This window comes from Hesperophylax consimilis, chromosome 6, assembly GCF_061612785.1.
Source record: "Hesperophylax consimilis isolate HC1 chromosome 6, BYU_Hcon_1.0, whole genome shotgun sequence".
Taxonomy (NCBI): Eukaryota; Metazoa; Arthropoda; class Insecta; order Trichoptera; family Limnephilidae; genus Hesperophylax; species Hesperophylax consimilis.
This window is the reverse complement of record NC_142841.1, coordinates 20,644,541-20,654,345: the sequence shown is the minus strand read 5'-3', so window position 1 is coordinate 20,654,345 and position 9,805 is coordinate 20,644,541. Positions and strand designations below refer to the sequence as shown.

The window sequence follows — 9,805 nt, the reverse complement described above, 5'->3', positions numbered from 1 at the left end:
TTTTTAATATTAAAATTTTTTTTAAATTATTTTAATTTTATCAATTTATCCTAGCTGCGCAGTAAATAAAATAAACATTTCCATCTTTATAAAATTAAAAGAAAAACTTAGAACATTAAGGCGATGCACTATGTCGTGTTATATTTTGAATCGAGCCGACATCAATAACACTCCTTATATAGATGGCGATAGGGCTTAAATTCCCGCTCAACACCATCCAGCTGTTTTGATTTAGGCAAGAAAAAAACATGGCCAAAAAGTGCCTTTTATTTTATTTTGTGGATGTTCAGGCATAAATATTTAAATGTCGTCCGATCATTTTATAAATAACTTAATTTTCCACATTATACATTAAAACCATAACCGAAAATGGGTTCGTAAGTAGGAAATTTTGAACTTTAAAGCAGTTTTCATAGGCCTTATAAATTATATTTTTCTGGGCTTATAAAAAGACTTATGTAAAAAATACTCGATTATTTCAAAGGTCAAGATGTATTCTACTCGCAGTATTTAATTAAAGCATCTGAAACATTTCTAGGCGACCAAATTTTCAAACCAAAAATACATGATTTTGCATTACTACGTAGTGCATCGCCCCATTTTTTAAATGTTGGAGATATAAATCTTCGTTTTAATCGACATTTTGAAGAACTAATTTAAGTCTCTGAGCGATGTTTTTTAAACTATTTTCTTTTTATTTTTTGGTAAACTAATGTTTAAGACAAGATTTTTTATGCATAGCACAAAGGGTAACAATTATTTTTATAAGCAATAATCATTAACCTGAAACACTCATCCACATTGAAAAATCTCCTGATAAAAGATACATGACGCCAACGGGACTTTAAGCCGTGTCCTTTCGATTTCCGGTCGACAGCTCTGACCACTGAGCTATGGCGGCTTATCTCTTATCCGCGAAATAATTCAAATATATACTAGTGTTTCATTCAACAATTACTGCTTATTACCTTTTTTCACCTGAAAACAACCAACTTTATTTTATATGAGAAAGGCATTGTAAGTGCTAACTCTCTCACTAGATGGCGTCGAGACAAATTGTCTACATTTTTTGGTGAAGATACTTGAACTTGTCAAATATTAATTATTATTTTGTTGGTAAACTAATGTTTAAGACAAGATTTTTTATGAATAGCACAAAGGGTAACAATTATTTTTATAAGCAATAATCATTAGCCTGTAACACTCATCCACATTGAAAAATCTTCTGATAAAAATCTCCTGATAATGAAACACTAGTATATATTGAATTATTTCGCGGATAAGAGATAAGCCGCCATAGCTCAGTGGTCAGAGCTGTCGACCGGAAATCGAAAGGACACGGGTTCAAGTCCCGTTGGCGTCATGTATCTTTTATCACGAGATTTTTCAATGTGGATGAGTGTTTCTGGCTAATGATTATTGCTTATAAAAATAATTGTTAAACTATTTTCATTTGCAACACTTAACCTTTTCCCCACTCTCAATATTGTAATGTTAACCTTGTTTTATGTTGTTTAGAAACCTTTAGTGAAGGATCGTGAAATAATAAATTTCCTAAATTTTGCAAAATTTACATAAATATTGGTGTTTTTAAAATTTGTCGCAAGCGAGGTTTCATAATATTATTAACAAATTTATTTCAGATCCCTTCGTCCATCACACTGGTCATTTTAGCAACACATAAAGGAGGTCATGGCATTCGGCAATGGGCTTCCCTCTTACATTCAAATTTATGGAAGAGATTCAAACAAATTAATTTCTACATCTGAACATTTAATGGCATAGGTTTTACAATTTAAAACAAAAAATAATACCATAACTTGTAAGTCTTCTGAGATGATATTTTCAAAAGCTTATGAATAAAAAAGATCATCCAGTGTGTTTAGATATTTAATAAACAATTTTTTCATAAATCAAACAATTTGCAAATGTTATCCTGTTTATTGTGAAAGATAAATAAATATATCAAAGGGTTAGGGAAAATCACCAGCTATTCTTTTACGTTAGCCCCATTAACATTAAGTTTTTACAATTTTAACAGCAATGCTTTTGTGTGTTTCAGATTCAATTGACTTTAGATTAGTATTGCGCAAAATTACAAGATTTATTTGATGCAGATGTTCACACAACTCGCTTAGAAGTGTTTTCAATAATGGACGAATCTCATCGTTTTGAATTCTCGATGAAAACATTTACGATGAAAAAAGAGTTGAAATCAAAAATCAGTATTATAATAAAGGTTCTGGAACAGAAAGGCATTTATATGTTAAGATATAAGTCCCATTATAAGTTTAAAAGTAGACAATGGAAACTGTTTGTTATTACAAAAATGATAGTAGCACTGATAAATTCTATAAAGATATTCCTTCGTTTTTCGACTCCATTCTCATATCCTACCCGAAAAAAACTGCTGAACTTTGGAAATATCGAAATCTGGACTAAAAAGCTATACGTTAAATACAGAGTGACTCACCACTTGTTGGAAAAGTTGTTCTTCGTCGGTTTTAATAGTACCAATGCCATATCAGGAACTCTCTACGGCGCTGATTTGAATGGAGACAATACGCCATCTGTGAAAGCCAGTCAAATTCTTCAAGACATGAATGTCAATGAGTTCGTTGATGTGACCGTTGACCAATACACTGGAGATCTTTTCCTTGCTTCCGAAAAAACAATATTTACTCTTCGTAAAATGACATATTTTCAAAATTTTGACCGATTTGCATCTTCACCAGACGGAACAAAACCTGTGGAGTCATAAATTTAACGAATATAGCGATTTTATTCCGCTGTTTCGTGTTGCGGCTGACACACGACCCACCAAAATTTAAACAAATATGAAAAAAAAAAAAATTTTTTGGTATTCCAATGTTTAAGACAAGATTTTTTATGCATAGCACAAAGGGTAACAATTATTTTTATAAGCAAAAATTACTAGCCTGAAACACTCATCCACATTTAAAAATCTCCTGATAAAAGATACATGTCCCGTTGGCGTCGTGTATCTTTTATCAGGAGATTTTTCAATGTGGATGAGTGTTTCAGGCTAATAATTATTGCTTATAAAAATAAGAAAAAAAAAAATTTAGATACGTTTTATGTTATCAAAAGTTAAGTATTAGAAAGAAAGTGAAGTTTATTGGCCCTTCTAAAACTGACTGTCTTAAATTATATCTGCTGTAATTATGTAATTTATTATATTCTAACGTCGTGACTTTCATATGACTTACGTTATATGAATATATATGTTACAAACATGAAAAACCATGAACTTACTATTTTTTTTAAATTATGTGTCAGGACTTTGATAAGGAATGTAGTTACCCGTTCCAATAAACCATACGTTGTGTGTTACTCACTTCATTGCTTGGTTTAAAAAAAAATTAAGAATAAACCTTTTTTTTCAATCTGTGTGTGTTAATGTGCATATTATATATTATTTTATTAATATATGAATGTCTAAAACAAAACTGAAATCATTGGAAAGTTATGTATGAGGTTAAGAGCAAAATATGAAGAATGTAAAAGAGGTGTTATAGGTGTAAAATGGGTAAGTCTCTTCTAATAAACTATGAAGTTCCTCAAGGAAGTGTTCTAGGTCCATTATTATTTATCAATGAAATTTCGGCACAACCCATTTAAATATATATATACTTGCCCATTACACTTTAGTAATATTTAATGAAAAAAAGTAGATCGATTCATTCAAAGAAGCAAATTGCGAACGCTTAAAAACGGTCAAAAACCAAGTCACTTGCATTACATATGAGCTTAAAAATGGATATAACTTTTTTAATTGACGTAAAAGAACCAGTAGGTTAAGAATTTTAATTGATATTAATGTATGAAAAAATAAATAAACAGTTCATTCTTGAATGCACCTCTTTACAATTTTTCGTTAGTCATAATGAACCTATAAATAAGCATAACTTTGACCTTATCTTCACCATTCCGGGAATTGGAGTTGCGTAGTGAACTAACAGACAGCAATTTGAACACATAAAATTTGACGGTAAGATCTAATTCAATTTACTATTCCAATCAAAGGAAATTATTATTATTATTTTCAACTAATAATGTTACTACTTGGCTAGAGTTTTTTACAAGTGTAGATATTTTTTTTTTTTTTTTTTTTTTTTATTAAATATCAAAAATAATATACAAAAATCAAAAAGTCCCAATAAACTACTTTAAAGTAGTTTGTCATTGGGTGCTTTTAACTTAAACAGATTATATCAAATATATACATTCATATCATGAGAGGTGTAATACAATAAAAATAAAAACAAAAAACAATTAAAGCGTATGCAGTTAGAAATAGTTTGTATTAGAGTCTAGTACAAACTATTTCTTTCAGCTAGCCAATTTTTCAACAAAAATTTTCTTTTTATATTTGTACATTTTTTGATTTCTGCAGGTAACATATTTAAACAATTTGGTATCATGTAGTCTAGCGTTCTTTTTCCATATTTGTTTACATGCTTTGGTACGATTAGTCCTTCATTTAATGTAAATCGAGTATTGTAAGTGTGTTCCAGTCTATTTATGTACATAGGGCTATTTATGTGCTGAAAAATTATTTTATACCACATAATTGCTCTTACCGAGAGGATTTTCAGATTTTGATAAAGGTGTGGAACATTATGCCTTTGTTCATATAAACTTTTATTAGCTAATAATTTAACAAGAGAATTTTGAACTGCTTGAACATGATTTATATTTGTTTTAGAGGAAAATCCCCAAGCTGTAATTCCATACCTTATGATAGATTCAGCTAGTGATAAATAAATTATTCGAAGTGTGCATATTGGAACATAAAATTTTAATTTATATAATCTACTAATAATAGATCTCAGTCGTTCACAGACTTTATTTATCTGTAAATCCCATTTGAAAAAACAATCAATAATAACACCTAAATAAACATATTTTTTAACCAGTTCAATATTTTCACATGTACACAACGCAGGGATACCAACATGTAGGCAATCTGAATTGTGTGTTTTAATTTCGGGTATAATAGTATTTACCTTGGCATTGGGTGATCTAATGTGTATCAATTTAGTTTTTTTTGCATTTATGATTAGGCCAGAGTCGTGAGACCATTTTAAAAGTTCAATGTAATCTTTTTGTAAAAGTTCAATAGATAATTGCAAATCACTACAAGACAACACCAATGCAGTATCATCCGCGTACACAAAGTGTTTTACATGTTTAAAAATAAATTTAATAAAAGATACATAAATTATATATAAAATAGGACCTAATATGGAACCTTGAGGAACACCTGCTAAGATTTTTCTTTTTTTACTTAAAGTGTTCAAAAGCTTTATTTGCATGCACCTGTTGTTCAAATAATTTTCAAATAGCTTTAGAAGTTTCCCTCTTATTCCTACTAACAAAGAAAGTAATTAGTTTTTAGATATGCTTTAACTATCACAATGTTTTTTTTGAAAAATCATTAATTCCTATATACTTTATAATATGTCAATAAACCATAAAATTAATTTCGAGGCTTATTGCGAAACTGCCCAACTCAATTGCGAAATTATTTCTCGTATTTGAATATTCTATATTATAATGAATTCTTCTTGTAGACAATGTATATGGGGACTGTGGACCCTTTTCATTATTGAGGACATTATGGAACAAATATTATTAGTTTCAATACCTTTTTTTTTAAGATTCTGTTTTCTAAATAACTTACTTAGATTTGTTGTATCATCTAAAAAAAATATTTTCATACATCCTAGCTACCTAGTCAATAAAATAAACGCTCTACATATTATAAATATAATGCAACAAACGTGAAACAAAACTTTACAAGTTTAATATGCAGAACTTCATTTTAACTTAAGTTTTTCTTTTAAATCTCCAATAATATGATTAAAGACATATCCTCGTATAACTCGTTCTGTCTCTAATTCCATCATGGTAAGATATTGACTGTGTTTTTATAAAACCCTTCAAGCCACATTTTATGGGAATATTAATGGGTTGTTTGTCAGTGGTTGCATATAGAAAAGTCTTCAAAGTACAACGTGGGAAAGTATTATTTGTTGAATATGGCATTAAAAATACTAAAAACTGAACTAATGAGTTTTTTTTGGTTATTTCGAAAAGTTATAGAATGAATTATTCAACCCTTAAATCTCTCATAATTTAAAATAAGAACAGCAATATTTTACATCAACATTTTGAAAAAAATAACCATTTAAAAAATTATGTCACCCAATTTTTTAAAATTAAATATTGTATGTTAATGTTTATTTTTGTAAGTTGTACATTACTTACAACATCATTAAATTTGCTCGATGGGTGGGAAAAGGGCGTAGTACCCAAATACAAAAAAATCAATTTGTGAATATTTAGGACAGCAATTTAAATTTATTACAAAATATTTCGTGTAACAGATAGTTTTCCCGTGTTTTGTAATCATTTGCAATAACTGAACACAAAATTCGTAAAAATATAATCAGCTAAAAACTTTGAATGTGATCTCAGAACGTAATTTTAGCGATAGCGCCTCTTTTCCACCCAATACTTCAATTTTCATGCTTTGTCTTTCTTCGTACGAATTCCGAGAGAAGTTCAGTTTCATGCGCTCCTTTTCCCCTTTAATCTTTTACTAATTTTATTTCAGATGACTTCGTCGATCTCACTAGCCGTTTTGGCTACATGTATAGGAGTCATGGCACTTGGCAATGGGCTTCCCTCCAACGACATACAAATTAAAGCAAGGGATTCGAACAAAGTAAGTTTTACATCCAACTGACATAAAAATTAAAGCAAGGGATACGAACAAAGTAAGTTTTACATCCGACGTTACATCCGAATTATTCACGAATACCTCTACAGTTTTTAAAAAATAAACTTCGTTTTTGGCCTATGTACTTCATTATATAAAAGCAAAATTAATCAAATATCGTTCAAACGTACGTAGCAGATATTTGCCATTCCTTATTTAATAAAATTACATTCCGGATGGTTGGGTATTATAGCCATGGTTTTTTATTATTAATTAAAACAGACCCTAAGCGTGTTCGTCTTAATGCCTACATATTATGGATGTTAATAAAGCAATACTTATTTTAAAGACTTGTTAAAAGCCATACTGCTTTTCCCTTCTCAGTGTTCAGTTTTTCAAGTTCATGCTTTTATATGTTTCAGATGCAATTCATGTTGGATTTGTTTAGCGCAAAGTTACAATCATCACTTGACATGGATGTTAAAACAACTCTTGCCGAAGCCTATACAATAATGGGTGAACAGTACCGTTTTGAATTCTTGATGAAAACATTTACGTTGAAAAAACAACTGAAAATAGACCAGTATAATTATTACAACGAAGACAAGTATCAATTTGTTACGGTATTAGGTCCGACAAAAAGTTTAAAAGTAAACAGTGGAAAATGTTATTACCAAAATGACAGCAGTACTAATGCATTCTACTCAGTGCGAACTGACGGCGACAATGGAGAAACCAGTGTCATCGAGGGAAATGGTATTCCTTCGTTTTTCGACTCCATCACCTTATCTTACCCAGAAGAAAAATTGCTGAGCTTTGGAAATATTGAAATCAAGACCAAACAGCCATTCGTCAAATACAGAGTGGCTCACCACTTGTTGGAAAAGTTGTTCTTCATCGGTTTTAATAGTACCGAAGCCATCTCAGGAACTCTCTTCAGCGCTGATTTGAACGAAGTAAATTCGTCATCTGTGCAAGCCTATCAAATTCTTAGAGATATGAATGTCGATGTGTTCGTTGATGTGGCCGTTGACCAATACACTGGAGATATTTTCCTTGCTTCCGAAAAAGAAATATTTGCTCTTCGTAAAATGATATATTTTTCTAATGTTGACCGATATGCGTCTTCACCAGACGGAACAAAACTTGTGGAAACGTAGTGTTTTGTTAGACACTAAACACTTTTCTAACCATTTTATTTCACCATCATCGTATGTGGTTGATACAAAACCCACAAAAAATTAAATAGCCAAATTTCTTTAACATTTCTTAAAAAATATATATTTTTATATTATTTTGAAAATATTGAGGTACCTACTTATTATTTTTCGTTAAAGTACTACTAGCTTTTAAGCGATTAAACTAGTATTATATCAACATTTTGTTTTACATTTATTAGCGAACACGCGTGAAAAATCACAGGATAGTCACAGAGAGGCTATTATGTACTAATATATCGACGAAACTTTTTTTACTACAAGAGTCAGGTCAGAAATTCACCCTGCCTGGCTGCAATTGTGATATTTTTCAAATTTATCATTTTATTTTATTATGATGTTTTTTCAATTTTCTGGATAAATAATTGACCTTTATTTATTAAATCAGGTCTTGGCTTTCCAAATCATACACGTTAGCCGCGTATGTATCTACAATTACCTATATTGTCTTATGTATAATACAATTCATAACCCTGAAATATTATAACTCATAAAAATGTGCATTTTGTTTTTACTAACAAAGAAAGTAATTAGTTTTTAGATATGCTTTAACTATCACAATGTTTTTTTTGAAAAATCATTAATTCCTATATACTTTATATGTCAATAAACCATAAAATTAATTTTGATCGTTTTATTTATGTGTCATGTTTGGTAGCTTTGTTCATAAAAAAAGAATAAATCTTACTTTTATTACTAAAAGTTTTACATGAACTATACTTTAATTAAATCTATCCCCACCGATGCGCCATGGAGTTTGCCGCTCTGCTATGGAGTTCATAGTAGTTATTATAGATATTATTGGTATTATGGATGTCATGTACAGGGTGTAAAAAGACGAACCCAGCTTACTGTAATCAGTGATTTCTGTCCTAATTTAGAGTTTTTAAAACTGTACCTACGTAACTTTGGTATCCGTTGAAATTCTTCATTTGAAAAAAATCAAATTTTAAAAAATCACTCGTGACACTGGTCACTCAATTTAGTAATTGCCAAACCCCACAACCCGAGAGTAACTGTCCAAAACTGATTTCTTATGTTTTTAGGTGGAAAAATTTAACAAAAATTTTTCGTTGATCAAAGTTCTATTTAGTCCAAAGAAGGTCAGGAATATCTGTTTAAAGTAAGGGATCCTGCAGACAAGAGTCTTTGAATTGAGTGCGCACACGAGAGACTTTAATTGCGAGAGCTATTTTTTTTAAATATATAATTACCAAAACACTAAAACATCACATTGTGTATGAGTAGTAAGTACTTGGAAAAAATATGGCAGTATGTCTAAAATTTGAATTCGGAACAGAGACGAGAAGACGAGAGAAGACTTTAGACATAATCGTAATTGTTCAGCCAACTAAAAAGTCTCTCGTGTGCGCACCTCCATGGAAACTCTTTACACCGTAATGGATTTTTAGATACCCAACTGTTACAATGCAACTGTCTCCGCAACTAAAGTGTCTCGTCTGCGGTGCTCTAAAATATAACTTATTTATGTACGGGTAGTAAGAACTTGGAGGAAATATAGTGGAGTGTATAAAATTTTAATTTGGATGAGTCAACAAAGACTTTAGAAATAAACTAAAAAGTCTCTCGTGTGCGCATTTCCGTGGCAACTCCATATACTGTAATGGATATTTATGCCCGCAAATGTTGCAACGCAACTATCTTCGCAACTAAAGTATCTCGTAACTAAGATCAAAGGTGAATACATTGAAATATAAAAATATATTTTAATATATTCACATGGTAGTGTTCTTATATTATTTATCATGATATTGTTTATTATTTATAAATCGATTTTCCTATAAATAACATCAACTTAGAGACAGTATTTTCACTTCAT

The 9,805-nt window shown here is 30.2% G+C and overlaps 1 long non-coding RNA gene across 1 annotated transcript; it reads left to right on the top strand.

Annotated features, from left to right (window-relative positions):
- Positions 1–3,951: 3,951 nt before the first annotated feature.
- On the top strand, positions 3,952–8,589 carry LOC149423053 (uncharacterized). The gene is made up of 3 exons (XR_016302301.1): positions 3,952–4,012; positions 6,644–6,754; positions 7,171–8,589. It is a non-coding gene; the product is annotated as an uncharacterized LOC149423053 (long non-coding RNA).
- The last annotated feature ends 1,216 nt before the right edge of the window (positions 8,590–9,805 follow it).